Source organism: Amblyomma americanum, chromosome 6 (assembly GCF_052857255.1).
Source record: "Amblyomma americanum isolate KBUSLIRL-KWMA chromosome 6, ASM5285725v1, whole genome shotgun sequence".
In the NCBI taxonomy this organism is placed as follows: Eukaryota; Metazoa; Arthropoda; class Arachnida; order Ixodida; family Ixodidae; genus Amblyomma; species Amblyomma americanum.
In genome coordinates, this window is record NC_135502.1 from 117,353,343 (window position 1) to 117,366,637 (window position 13,295).

At 46.2% G+C, this 13,295-nt stretch overlaps 1 protein-coding gene across 3 annotated transcripts in view; it reads left to right on the forward strand.

The window, feature by feature from the left end:
* The first annotated feature begins 711 nt into the window (after nt 1-711).
* The window catches only part of GluClalpha (glycine receptor alpha 1), a 403,918-nt gene continuing 391,334 nt past the window's right edge, over nt 712-13,295 (forward strand). For all 3 annotated transcript variants that reach the window (XM_077627890.1, XM_077627892.1, XM_077627894.1), the window contains exon 1: nt 712-804. The gene's annotated coding sequence lies outside the window, so the exon portion shown is untranslated. The remainder of the gene's footprint in view (nt 805-13,295) is intronic.

The following is a 13,295-nucleotide window of genomic DNA, read 5'->3' on the forward strand; positions in this document are numbered from 1 at the left end:
TTCGAACGCTTCCTATGACTCTCCAATATGAAAGGCAAATGCACAAGTTCACTGAAACCTTGTCATAGTATTCCCGTTCCGGTAAACTCGATCCGAGAAGCAAATCAAATGCGCCATTCTTAATAGCAGTACGGTATGGCCACAAGCTCAGTGAATGCTAGTTTTTTCACCGCCCTTTTTCCCCCGGTCAATTTCCTTTCATAGCATGAACTCAAAGACACAATTTTGTCTCAGAATGGGTGCTGACAGCGTCATAAGTGAAATGCACAAAGCTCACGCGCTACTTTTTTCTCTTTGATTAATTTTCGCTCCCAGACGGAATGGAAGTTTACCTCTGCAGATCAGTCGCTCCCCATGTAGTGATAAGCAGTCATTAGGAGCCACACACAGCCGAAGTAAGCAGGCTTTAGACTCGAACTGCTTTGTAACGGCGGTGACCGTTTACGGTTCCGGCCTGAGAACACAAAACTCGCGCGTCGCAGTTCGCGCGTCGGGCGCGCAGGCGCACACGGTCGCTGCTGGGCAGCGGCCATGTTGGAGTCCTCTTCCGCGCATGCGCAGAAACGCGGAAGCCTCGGTGCGCACTCGTCGGCGCCGGCTGGCGACGCACATGTCGTGTCGCATCGATTGCGGGTGGGCGCCCGGGCCGCGTCGTGATTGGTCGGTGCGCCGGCCCTCGCCAGGTTCCCGGATGCCGGGGGGAGCCCGGGCTCAGTTGGTAGCCCAGGCTCCGGCGTGACCGTCGCTCGCTCGGCATCTCGGCGGCGCGCGGCGGAACAACCCCGCAACCCGGCGCTCGATCAGGTAGGCTCCGACGACGCTCACGCCGCTGCGCTCGCGCGACACGCGGGAGTGCAGAGCTACGCTTGTCTGGCGCGTTACGCGGCCGATCGTGGCTGTCAACGGCGCGTAGCTCGAGAGCAACGAACGTAAGACCGGCAGTACGACTGTCGCCTTTTGTCGTCTTTAGAGGCAGGCCTTTGAATGTGATCCAGTTCTCAGTCTACCAAGTGTAATGGCAATTAATGCTGCCCTCCGGTGCTTCCAATTTTGACTGACAGCACTTTGCGCACGAAGTCATTCGCTTTGAAATTCACTGTGAGCAATTTTTGACAGTAGGCAATGCCGCGAAAAGACAGGTCCCGGATGGCAGATTTTGAGTGCAGTTTCGAACACAGTGCTTGTCGAGAATGATTTGCTTTGGGTAAGTGATAATTGATGGCTTCAATAATGACGTCATCACGTATATGTACAAAAACTTACACATTATGTCAAGGGGTGCCACAGCTGATTTGCGGAAAAACTGAAATACACCTCTGAGATTAGGTACGAACGCGATGGAAGCCATTGAAATGGTGGACGATATTAAGACTCACAGTTTACTTTTAATTACCACCGGAGTTGCTTTTTGTTCTTCTAGTCATGTGGCGGCTTGCGCCCAGACTCTAGAAGACCGTTAGTGTCATTGTAAATGCAGTCGAAAATGACTCCTGAACATCGAAACACATGTTTCCTACCACGATGTCAAGGCGCTCTGTTCAAAATTGCATCTCAAGAACTGAGAATTTCGCCTTCAAAGTTCATCGTGGAAGCTGCCCTCAGTTATACTACATGGCAGATCATATTTCATCTCTTGAATGTTACGATGCATGTTCTCATTCTTCAAATCTTTTCTTAAGGTAACTATTTCCAGCTGTCTGCTATAGGTTAGGTTAGGTTAGGTTATATCTACCAATACTCATGCACTTCAAAATATTTATCAAAACGAGCTGCCTTAACCTTAACGAACAGCTCTAATGGCCCGGCTGATACGTTTGAGGGACACTAGATTACTGATGCGCACATCTCTCACGGAAAAGACAAAAATAAATGCAAAACGTCTTTGCAGTTTAACTCCAAACCTTCAAAGAACCTTTTTGCGGGATGCTTATACTAGCAGTAACTCGATAGGCGGTTGGCAAAATAGGAGCTGGTTTAAAAGGAATGGTCCTCATTGTTTGGTCTTCATTTTCTTCGATGCAAACCTGCAGCTGGTATTGAACGAATTTGAATAAATAAAAAATAGTAAGCGTTTAGAGCTAGTACAAAAGCAGGATTGTAGAAACGGGTGTTTAATGTTTATTGTTTTTATCGATATACTATTGGCAATTAATTCTTTTTCTTTTTGAAAGTTAGGGTTACGGCAGTCACGTGTGAAGATTTAAGTTGAACAACTAGGGCAAAGAAACTGCGCAGCTTAATTAGATGGCTCATATTCTCATTTTCGACCACAGTGAAGACGTAGCTGGCGAATCGAAGTCGCTTTACTTTACATTTTTATTTAAGAAAATTTCTGAATTGCCTGTGTTTAGTTTTTAAGTTAATTTGGCCCTACTTTACTACTACCTAGGACAAGCATTCTTTGATGAAAGTATAGTGGGAATAGCATAGCACGCAATATATTTATGTAATCTGAGGGGCGGTAAACTCTAATATATATATATATATATATATATATATATATATATATATATATATATATATATATATATATATATATATATATATATATATATATATATATATATATATATATATATATATATATATATATATATTAAATAAAACGTGGCGGAGATCGTTCAGCAAATCGCGCTTTCTCAAGTAAAGTAACATTTACCTTTATTATTAAATTAAATATAATATTGAGACATGCAACATAAACCGTGAATTCTTGGCGCTATTTAGTTAGTCATACAATGCTATCTGAAAGAGTTCAAATCAACGGCCTTAAAAATTAAAACATCATGTATATTAAGCGCGTTCTTAATATGTCTTCTTTGGAGTGATAAGAATTAATTGAAAATTCATTGACGTACTGCTTATGCGACTAAATGGAAGCCCATGCGTTGCAAGTGTTCGTGCAACCTTTGTTCACACAGTTCTATTTGAATGAACCGATGTCTATGCAGAGATAATTCAATCTAAATATACGCCACACCAATTCGCGATTCTAGTTCTCCTTAGAAAAAAACGGGTATTAGCGAAAAACCGGAGGAGAAAGACAACTGTTCTAACCGCGGCTCGATGCCAGCAAAATGACAACCTCTTTCTCAACTACAGCCGCCACCCGTGACAAGTTACGTTTAAATGCATTTCTAAGGGACTTCCAACAAAATTCTTGTCATTTACGGTACTCCTGACTGGTGCATCCAAGAACAGCAGTCGTAGTTCTTGAATGCGTTAGATGCACTGGTACGTTATCACTGTCTGCTATACCTGAGAATTTCTACCATCCTTGTTTTGTGTTTTGTCCTGTCTAAAAACGAATGAGCTGCGTGCTGCTGTATTGCATGTGCGCCAGATTTCGACCATAGGGTGAAATTTATTACGACGTGTTGAAAAGAAAAGTTAGTTTTAAAAAAGCCTAAAAAGAAAACATAGCATCGGTGAGGCACGCGGGGAATGGCAAGAGACGCAACTGGGAAGGAGGAAGAGGGGAAGAGGGCGTTCCCAGCTTTCCCAGCTGAGAACTACAAACGTAGAATTGGGACCATCACGGGTCGTCCTAACTCCTTCGCCCTATTCCATGGCTTCCTTTGGTCTCAGCGCTGTAGAAAGACAATGGGAGGGGACGGATCGAGGAGGGGAGGAGGTGTAGAGAGGTTACCTCTCAGGACCTCCGCGAAAAGTAACGAGCTTCATTCAATGGTGCAAAAACCTTGTTCGCTATGTGCCTTCTCCGGGCTTAAATAAAAAAAAAGTACGAAGCACCCCCTGCGGAGGCGCCGTATTCGCTCTTTTTCGATCCCAAATTGGGGCTACAATTCAGAGCGGCGCGATTGGTCGCGCTCCGTCTCTCCGGCGCCGATCAATCGTCCCGACAGCACTCGACGCGACGAAGGCCTAATCATAAGCGTCCCCCCCCCCCCCCCCCCCCCTCTTTTTCATGTCCTACTGAGAAGTGTGCGTGTCGAAATAAGGGCCGCCCTTACACCTCTGAACGTCGCTCCCTGCTGTAATCATCATGGCCGGGGCCGCGTCCAATCACGGCATTCGGCCCGCGGTGCTCATATCTCGTCGGCTGCGTCCGACCTGCCAGTGCCCGACCGGATTGGACATCTGCACTGTAACGTTGTCGCAACACCTCCGTAGGTGTTGGGCGCAAACGAAGTCGACCGTCTCTGAGGAGCAGGGCGGGGGGAGGCTTGGCTGAAGCCTTTGAGCGCGTCAGCGCATGATATGCCAAGCTCCATGCACGTGCGTAAGGATTTCGACATGATTGAATATAAGGGCAGAGGCCTATGAGATCTCGTTTGTTTTGTTTGCAGTTACTTCGATGCGTGCCATATAGGCATGATCGGTGTAATCTATCTCACGGTCTGCAAACCTTTTCTTGTCTAAAAGTTCATTTTTGTGTGTATGACTGAACGTACTGTTTAACAGGCAGCAACTTCACGCGAAGGGTGCTTGCCAGTTCTTTTTAGAGCAAAACATCTTGCTGCCCGTCTTACTCAAGCGCCGGACAGAAGGCATGTTCTCATTTCTTTCTTCATTTGTTGCTCGCTCATCCTGATCCCTCCTTTCCTCTCTTGTAATGAGAGCAGCACATGCATCGGAGCCAGGAGATGCCACAATGGATTACATGCGCGACCATAACTATGGAGACATTCAGTGAATAAAAGCTGTCGTGGTAGATCCCGCCTCATACGAAGTAGAAAGAAGTTGGTTACTGAAGACACTTACGTCATTCACTTGCGGCCAGGTTCGAACCCGACCGCGGCGGCCGCGTTTCGATGGAGGCGAAACGCAAAGGCGCCCGTGTGCTGTACGATGTCCGCGCACGTTAAAGATCACCAGGTGGCCGAAATTATTCTGGAGCCATCCACTACAGCCACGTTTTCTTCCTTTTTTCTCTTAGTCCCTCCTTTATCCCTTCCCTTACGGCGCGGTTCAGGTGTCCAACGATATATGAGACAGATACTGCGCCATTTCCTTTCTTAATAGCCAATTCAGTTCAATTCAATTCATTCGCTTGTGTTGACTAATAGCGCCCCTTCAGAGACAAATATACGAAAAATATGCTCCAAATGGACGCAGTTCGCAAAGGTGGATGTTCGTCTTTTAGTAGCGGCATACACTACGGCGTCTGCGTTTCTCATCGCCGGGTGTGCATAAAGACAACTATGAATGCTGTCAAGTCTGCTTAACATGCCGCTTTTTATCATTTCTACCCTCAGAGCTACCTCTTATAAGAACCGTTCCTATAAAGGAATCGTTTTTAGCTTTTCTCGACAAACATGGAATACGTCCTCAATAAATATGTGGTACCCATGTTACACTCGACCGAAAAATTACAATGTGCTCGTAAGAGCCTTACTGAGTCTGCTCGCCTTTCTCATTTAACATCAGTGATATTAAACGCCACACGCTGAACTCCTCTTGAACTAAAATTAAACTTAAAAAAAAACTAAAAATTTGGTTTAACTTTCATCAGTGTACTTCACGTCGCGAAGCTCCTGTTTTTTTGTGCCAGTCTGCAAGAGAAAAATTGCAATGTTGTTTACACTCGCTAGTTACGAACTGAAGAACTGAAGGTGAGGGCAGTAGATGAAGAAGATACATGCCAGAAAGTCTGAACGTCGAGCACAGATATCTGAACTACACTTTCTTTAACTCTCATAACTACAGTCCTTTCAAAATGCGTGATTTTGTAACCGAAAACATTTCAAAGTAGTTCGTGAATGTGATGGAAACTGGCAAGTTCAGAAAGGCTAAAACGTTCTATTTACCTGCCACGGCCTTATCATTGATAATAAGGGCAGATTCTAGCACGGAATATCTGTTACCCTGCGTAGAAATTTGCAAGAATTCTCGTTGTACACTGGTCAATAATTTTCAAGATGTTCGTCGGGCCAAATGCAACTTAAGCTAATATCATACGACGCTCTCTCAAATGGAATTTTGCCTTGCCTGATACACGGAGATACCGGCGCACGTAAACGGAGACGGCATATGCGCGCAGCAAATTAAGTTGTTTCAGGCATGCTCTCCGCTCAGTCTATCATGGCAGTTAGACTGATGCATTAGAGTTCAAAAGGGAATAAGTTAATGTCTCCGTTCCTTCAAAGAGAAAAAGCAATGAACTTTCTATTATAAATAGTTAGGAAGGTCATTAGCGAGTAGTCATGCCATAGATTATTCGCTTAATGCAATGTGGTGTCGAAAATTCTCTGATACCTGCCAAATTGCTGACAGAAAATTAAGGCCTGTCAGCCTCTCATCTTACGAAGTCCTGCTCCTTAAGTTTTTTTAACATCTTCAGATTGTTTATTTGGGCTAACCGGTCGGTTCAGTTTAAAAACGCCTAACTTTAAGCTGCGTATCCAACACGTTATCGCCGCAATGGGATATCGAGGAAGGCTCCGTTCACTACACCAGTTTAATGAATCGCAGCGGTTTGCATAATAGGACGCGAATTCTCTTTACTCCGGAGCCCTCCATGACTGGCTGACGCAAGAGCACTGCTAGATCGTTATAGCGATGTATGCAAGGGTCGATCCGTCGTGGGCTATCAGAAACGCACCGGCTGCTTAGAGACATCTTACGTAAAACATATTTTGTGTTTCGCCCCCGCTTGGAACCTTTCTACGGAGGTATTAAGAAATCCGAAGCAATTAATGATGACACGGTGCGGCACGTATTTTGGATAAAAAAACCGAATAGCCGAACGCTGGGAACTCACTCTGTACTGCTCAAAGCACAACCACAACGCTCTCTAGTCACGAACGAACGTTCTTGCAAAAGACACTGCTTAATCGGCTCTTAGATCCTATACTAGCGAAGGGAGCAAACGTACCTTTTCATCGAAAGCTGCTTCGTGAAAGCACGTTTGTTTACGGTTCACATCAACGACATGATGAAAAAAAAGGTACAATATTTTTCGAGCATTATTTCTACCTAATAGTAACATGTTGCAGGCAAGTTGCGATGCAATGTTTCCGCAAAAGCAATTCAGTGAGCTGCCTTTTTCACACGAGCACATAGACAGGCATGTTCGAGACAGCTTGGAGTGAGCGCCCGTCCGGTCATGTCTGTTTGTGTGCTTGTGGGAAATAGGCAGCACTGAATTACTTTTCTATAAACAATACCTCAACTTCGTCTCGTTGCTAGCTTGCTCCGCGCATCCAGCACGCCGCGGGCAAGAACAGAAAGGGATGGTTCAGCCCTGTGAGCGACTCAGTTTCACACGCGCATGTGGCCAAGTTGGAGGGGAGCTCTCTTTCTCGTGCGCAAGCATCAACGTCTCTCTGGGACAGCATTAATCCGGGCATTTCTGGCCGAAGCATGATTTATCACCTTGGCACGCGTCCTTTGCTGCCTGCCCCCATCGCAGCGCGTGCGCGCGTCCCTCCGACAGAGCGACGGCCAAAGACGGAGGGAGAGAGGGAAGAGAGAGAACGACGACGGCCGTCCCAAGATTTACGACCCTATCAGGGCTCCCTCGCTCCCGCACCTCTTTGTCGCTTGTCTGCGCGCGAGCCTACATCCTCTCCCCTCGGTGCCCTCGTGCTTTTTCTTTACGACCTCCGTCGTCCCGCTCCGGGATTCCTTTCCTCCCCACCTCCCTCCGTTTCCCTACTGCTGTCCGTTCTTTCCCGGCTCCATCCCCAAGCGACGCCCTTATCTGTCAGCTGTTTCCTCCTGCGCGGCGGCCGAGTCGGAGAAGGAAGAGGACGACGACGTGATTCCGTCCGTGGCTGCCGGCGAGGGTGTAGCTGGTCCGAAGGGCGTTCACCGGAACCCGGCCAATGACGCAAATGAGGCCCACCTTTGCTGGGGAGGAAGACGGGGGGAGAAGAAGAAGGAAGGGTCGGTCCGTTGTTATTGCAGTGCTCGCGGTGATTTATGTTGCGGTGCCCGCTATTTCGCTCAGCGGCGTATAGCCCGAAATGCGCGAAAATGATTGCCCTGAGTGCTTGTTTAACCGAGTGCATCGTTCTCTTTTCATATTTCATAAGTAAATGATAAGTTCTTCTCTTTAGCTAGGTGCGTTGTCGGAAAGCTAAGAACGTGTTGTGGGCCATGAGATACTAGAAAACGTTTATTCACAATTTCACTTGCCGATGTGTGTTGAGTTTGAGCGATAGTTGTTGAAGGCAGGCTCCTCTTTGTTTGTCATTTCACGCTCGTATTTATGAAATATCCGCTTGCTCTAGGGTCTGAATGCGAAAGTTTCTTGTAGTATCATTGGCAGCTAACGCTGTGGCATTTTTTTCTTCACTTCTTTCTTCTTCTTTAGCTCTTGAAAACTGAACAGCTAAATTGGTCGGGCACTTCATTCCTCGCACATTCCTGAGTTGAAACCAGCGCCGTGACTATTAACATACGTTGCGATGGTGCGCACAGCTAGTTGTAGGTGATAAAGGTAGCCATGGTGTAACACTGCTCACACAAAATGCAAACACATAATGCAACGAAGAAGCAGTGCACAAGCAGACTTGCGCATCGCTGTGTGCTTGTGTGTTGATTTTTGGTTCCTCGCTGTGTGTCTGTTTAGCTGTGGGCCGTGTTACAACATGTATCCTTAGCAATTTTCACGCCTAGAAATTTTGTTCCCGAGTAAGGCAGGGCAATTTTCACCAAAGATGGAGGGTCGCAAAAACTTATCAGATATATCTTGCAATAGTACCGTGCTTGACGTACGCTGTTATTGCTCCAAACATTTCTCTGCGCTAGAAGCGAGAACTTGCCTTTGTGCGAACGTCTCCTCATATATGGATAATCCGACAGATTCTCGTTAAGAAACAAGTTATTTCCGTTCACATATACAGAGGCAGATTTATGGGTACCTGCTCAAGGAAACGGTTATAGAGGGGTGACTGTTTTCACGCAGTATTTTTCTTGGTGCTTTCGATTCTCAAAAAAAAGTAGGACTAGGCTTGGCTTAGCCACGGACAAATTTTTTCTTAAGAGGGGGTACGCCCACGTTTTAAAACCAGGCTGCAGCGTTGTTATTAGATTTCGAAGAGATTCCAGGGTTCGAATGTACGAAGCGTCTATTTAAAGCATGCCAAATATTTTTAAATATATGTTTTAAAATTTTTACGTAGTTGCCGCTTAAAGCAGCGCCGGTCTTTAAGCTTCTTCTGAATGGGTTAAAGGAGTGCGGGGTAGCTCGGTGATGACGTCATTGTCGCCGAAATTTTGCAGTACCGCCGCCTTTTTTCACATCCTTTTGAGCGTCGTCTAATCCCGCCAAAAGACCGCTTCGTGGCCTTTACCTTCTTTGGTGTTGGTTTTTTTTTTCCATCAAGCAAACGTTTATTCACTAGAATTTCAGCTCTGCCGTAGATTACGTTGTCCATGGGACCCTTGGTTGGCGCTGTGCGCTGTGGAGAAGCCTAAACGCCGTCGTGGCTTTATTGGTGATCACGTCACCATTTCAGGTGCTAGAAAAAAAAGTCCTCGCAGGTTTTACCTCCAAGTTCCAGGCATTCAGATCCTTATAAGCTCGTTTAACTGCAACACTTTTTCAGTGTCTCTTTAAATGAACCTCTATTTATATGACTGCGAACGCGGCTTCTTATGAAAAAGCATATATTCGATGGTAGCTAGACTGCAGGCAAGATACTGAAGTTGTTGAAAAAATCGGCCGGAAAGGATTTTATATTTCAGTATGCGAGCTAAAAAATATACGCGTAATAGTTTGCGTGATTTTGTCAACGGGAGCCTTTAGTATCGTGGCATTTTTGTCACCAAAGAAGAAAAATTAGGGGCGCTCGGCAGTGCGCACGGAACGAATTACTTCTTGGAATATTACTGCGAGTATGTCGTTTGAAGAATGTTTTTATGCGAATAATGTGAGTGAATACGCTCCATACAGACGATATTTTACTCCCAGGTAAATGCTCTCCCTCCTAATGTTCATATGTTTATGATGCATTAATGTGAAAGCCTAATATGAGTCACGGTCAACGAAACCTGTCGTCGGCGTTGGCCCGAAGCAATGGTCCCAAAGATCCCAGATTACGTCACCGTGGTATCAGAGAAAAGTAACACTTTTTCTAAGGTGCTGAAATTAAACCCGGGGGATCCAGATTACGAGGTGAGCAAGCAGCCCATAGGCCACAACACTGAGTTGCTTCTTGGCGATTAAAGGCGTACCTAGTGCATGTGTTTTCTTACGACTGTATGCTAATGGGTAGGTGTGTCATTAGAAAGGAAGAGAAAAAATTAAAAAAAGAAATAAAGGTAAAACACAAATCAAGATACAAAGCAAAGCTTTCGCACACAATGCTCGCAAGTAGTCTTTAAGTTCCCTCCGTAATTTTTTTGCCACTCCCATGCTGATCAACAATACACGAACTCCTAGAACACCACGTGTGCGATCCCGTGTATTTAATAAGAAAACGCAAGTGACCAGCAGGCGTCAACATGGCGCACCGCAATTAACTACCACGATTTAGCCGCTGAAAGCCGGCGAATCGAAAACAAGCAATTAAACTGGTGATAGACGACAGAGACTTCTCATATTTGATATAAAGGATCAACTACTAGTCGATTTTAATATCTAGTTTGGAAACGAAACCAGTAAGAGGACTCTTTGTATTGAGTGGGTGCCACAAAAACAGCGCCGGTATTTAATGAAAGCATTTTACTATCCAGTCACTTATTGGTATAATAGCACTTATCGCATGTTTTGTTTCATTCGGAGAGCCGATTAGGTTTCGCGTCAAAAGGAACGGGAACCAGGACTTATTTGCCAACGCTGTACACACAGTCATTGGTCAGATCATATTCGGCAAACTAATGCACCCAATACTGGTTGATTGCAGGAATGTCCGCAAGAGCAACGGCACACTTATGCCACTAGCGGCCACTGGTCCACACAAATAAACGGTTCATCCGCTTATTGTGAAATAAGATCTTTCTTTGCCACTAACGATCTTACACTCCATGGAATGAAGCTTTCGTAGCTTTCGAAGTTCTTCGAGCTGGACCCGCGTCGCATAGATTTTAACGTGATAGCGTTAAAGTCCCCATTGCACAGAAAAACCCGCGTACGCTGTGTCAGCGTTGTGTGCGAAAAATTACGGGCATGGCTCTAGCAGCTGGTGTCCAGAGAGAAACCTAGGAGGCAGGTCGCCCACGAAGGTCACGTGGCCTTGCTGCGTAAAAACAACCTACCCACCGGATTGTGAGCAAGCTGCCCACCGTGGCAGGTGGCAGTTGGAATAATGATTGGTCGCTCGGGAAGAGCAACCAGGGCCGCACATGGCCCACGGGTGACAGCACCTGCCATCGCAGGGCAGGGGTGCATCGCTTAACCGCATAACCGCATCGCCAGGAGGGGGTATGAGGAGTCCCGGGGATCTATGAACGTGAAGTAGAGAATGGCCTTCTACATGTATGCGAATTAACCCAGTACGCTATCACTTCATACACTTAAGGCGGAGCTCAAATGTCCCCTTCAATATTTCTCCTAATAATGTAAAAGTAGAGGAAGAACCACAGTATATGTAAGTTTCCTAAAGGGCGCTCTATTCAGTACAGGAATGCTGGTAAATATAAACTTTTTCTTCGGCCTGGCTAGCGTTTCGCCGAAAACATGCATTCTGCCACAAAATCAAAGCTTCGCCATGATTCACACTATTATATTCGTATCCGGCCCCTCCACATTGTTGTTACGCATGAATGCCTTTACTGTGGACGGGGTGTACTCTTGCTCTCTTGAGAGCCCAGCGCGAAAGAAAATCGCAATCGAATGTTCTGTATCGAACACGCACGGCGCCTCACTGTTTTCGCTGCTGGCACTCTTTCCCCCGGCGCTAGCTCACGCACACGGGGATTGTCCCCGCGTCTCGCAAGAGTACCGGTATACACTCATGAATGTTATATAAAGAGCAACATTACCATTCATTCAGCCCCGAGTAGTCTACGATATTGATGCAAGTTCCTGAATTCCTGGAGGGCATTTTTGGATGGTTTGCCTAAAGCTGTACCCCTGGAGCTGATTATACGTTTACCGTGAGAATCTAGTTCACACTTCCCGGCTTCAAAAATCGTCGTTTCAATTTTCTGTCACGCCAAACTGTTCCAGACCCTACGCGAGAACCATGAGACTGGTTCGCTACTGTTCCTGGGAAGAAAAGGCGAAACTGAATTAGCACTCTAGTTAAGCCAGTTGACTATTTAGTTTGGTTGGTCAAGCTACTCATAAATTTTAACGCCATTCCTTTCAAATGATCACATTCGCAAACTCTCACTAGCTGCCACACCAGTTCATCAATCCTGGTGAGGCACAACAGCCCTTCACCTAGCCCTCACGATTTCAACAGCCTCATCATCAGCATTACTATCGGCCGACTTGCGTACACTCCATTTAACTGGCCTCCAATTTTTCCTGCCCTGCTTTAACTGCGACCACCATATTCCCGCAAACTGCATACCCTAATCGACTTCTGCCGCTCCGAATGCGTTTTACCTTCACTTCGAATCCACCCCGTTGCCCAAACAGCAATCCACCCGACGGAGGAGACCAGGGACGAAGCATCACGTTCCTAATGACGCGCCGACCGGCGGGCTGCAATCACATACACACCGCGGGCTGGGAGACGACGCAACCGCTGCACTAAGGTGTTTTTGCGAGGAAGCTCGTTCGACAGTACACTCAACATGAAGGCAGTGAGGGAATGACGTCTGGCTGCTATGGCCCTTGCGCCCGCTACCGATGAGGGCGACAATCTGGTGCACGTGTTGAAGGGAATCGCACAACGGAGGAGGCACGGTGTTCGCGTATTTGTCGCGTCTGTTTCCACTAAGAGCGGGGTTTTATTGATACAAGTAAATGTTTACCAGAGTCATTGGAATGTACGTACAGGTGCGAAAAAATTAAACCAGCACACAATTGCCTTGTAGCACATTTTACCCCTCTCATATAATTCAAATTACCCAGCATGGTATGAGCATACTGGTAGTCTTCAATAGCGTAGTTTATTGGCAACAATACATACTGTTTCATTTCTCCTAAGGAAGGCATAGTGGCGCTTAAGATAGAGCAGCGTGCTCTGTTTACTTTTGCCCGCAACTGTACCGATTTGGGATCCACATAACCTCACAATGCAGCAACTGCACAACAAACAAGGAGCCGGCCACACAAAGCAACTGGAGACGCGACACCACGAAGCTGACAGACGGTCGTTCCTGCGCCAGTAAAACAAAAAAAAAACGTGCAATAGTTGCCATGCCCCGGGATCTTTCTTTCTCTAGAAGCGCACAATACCACCCCCAGAATCCCAGAGCTTAATCCGCGT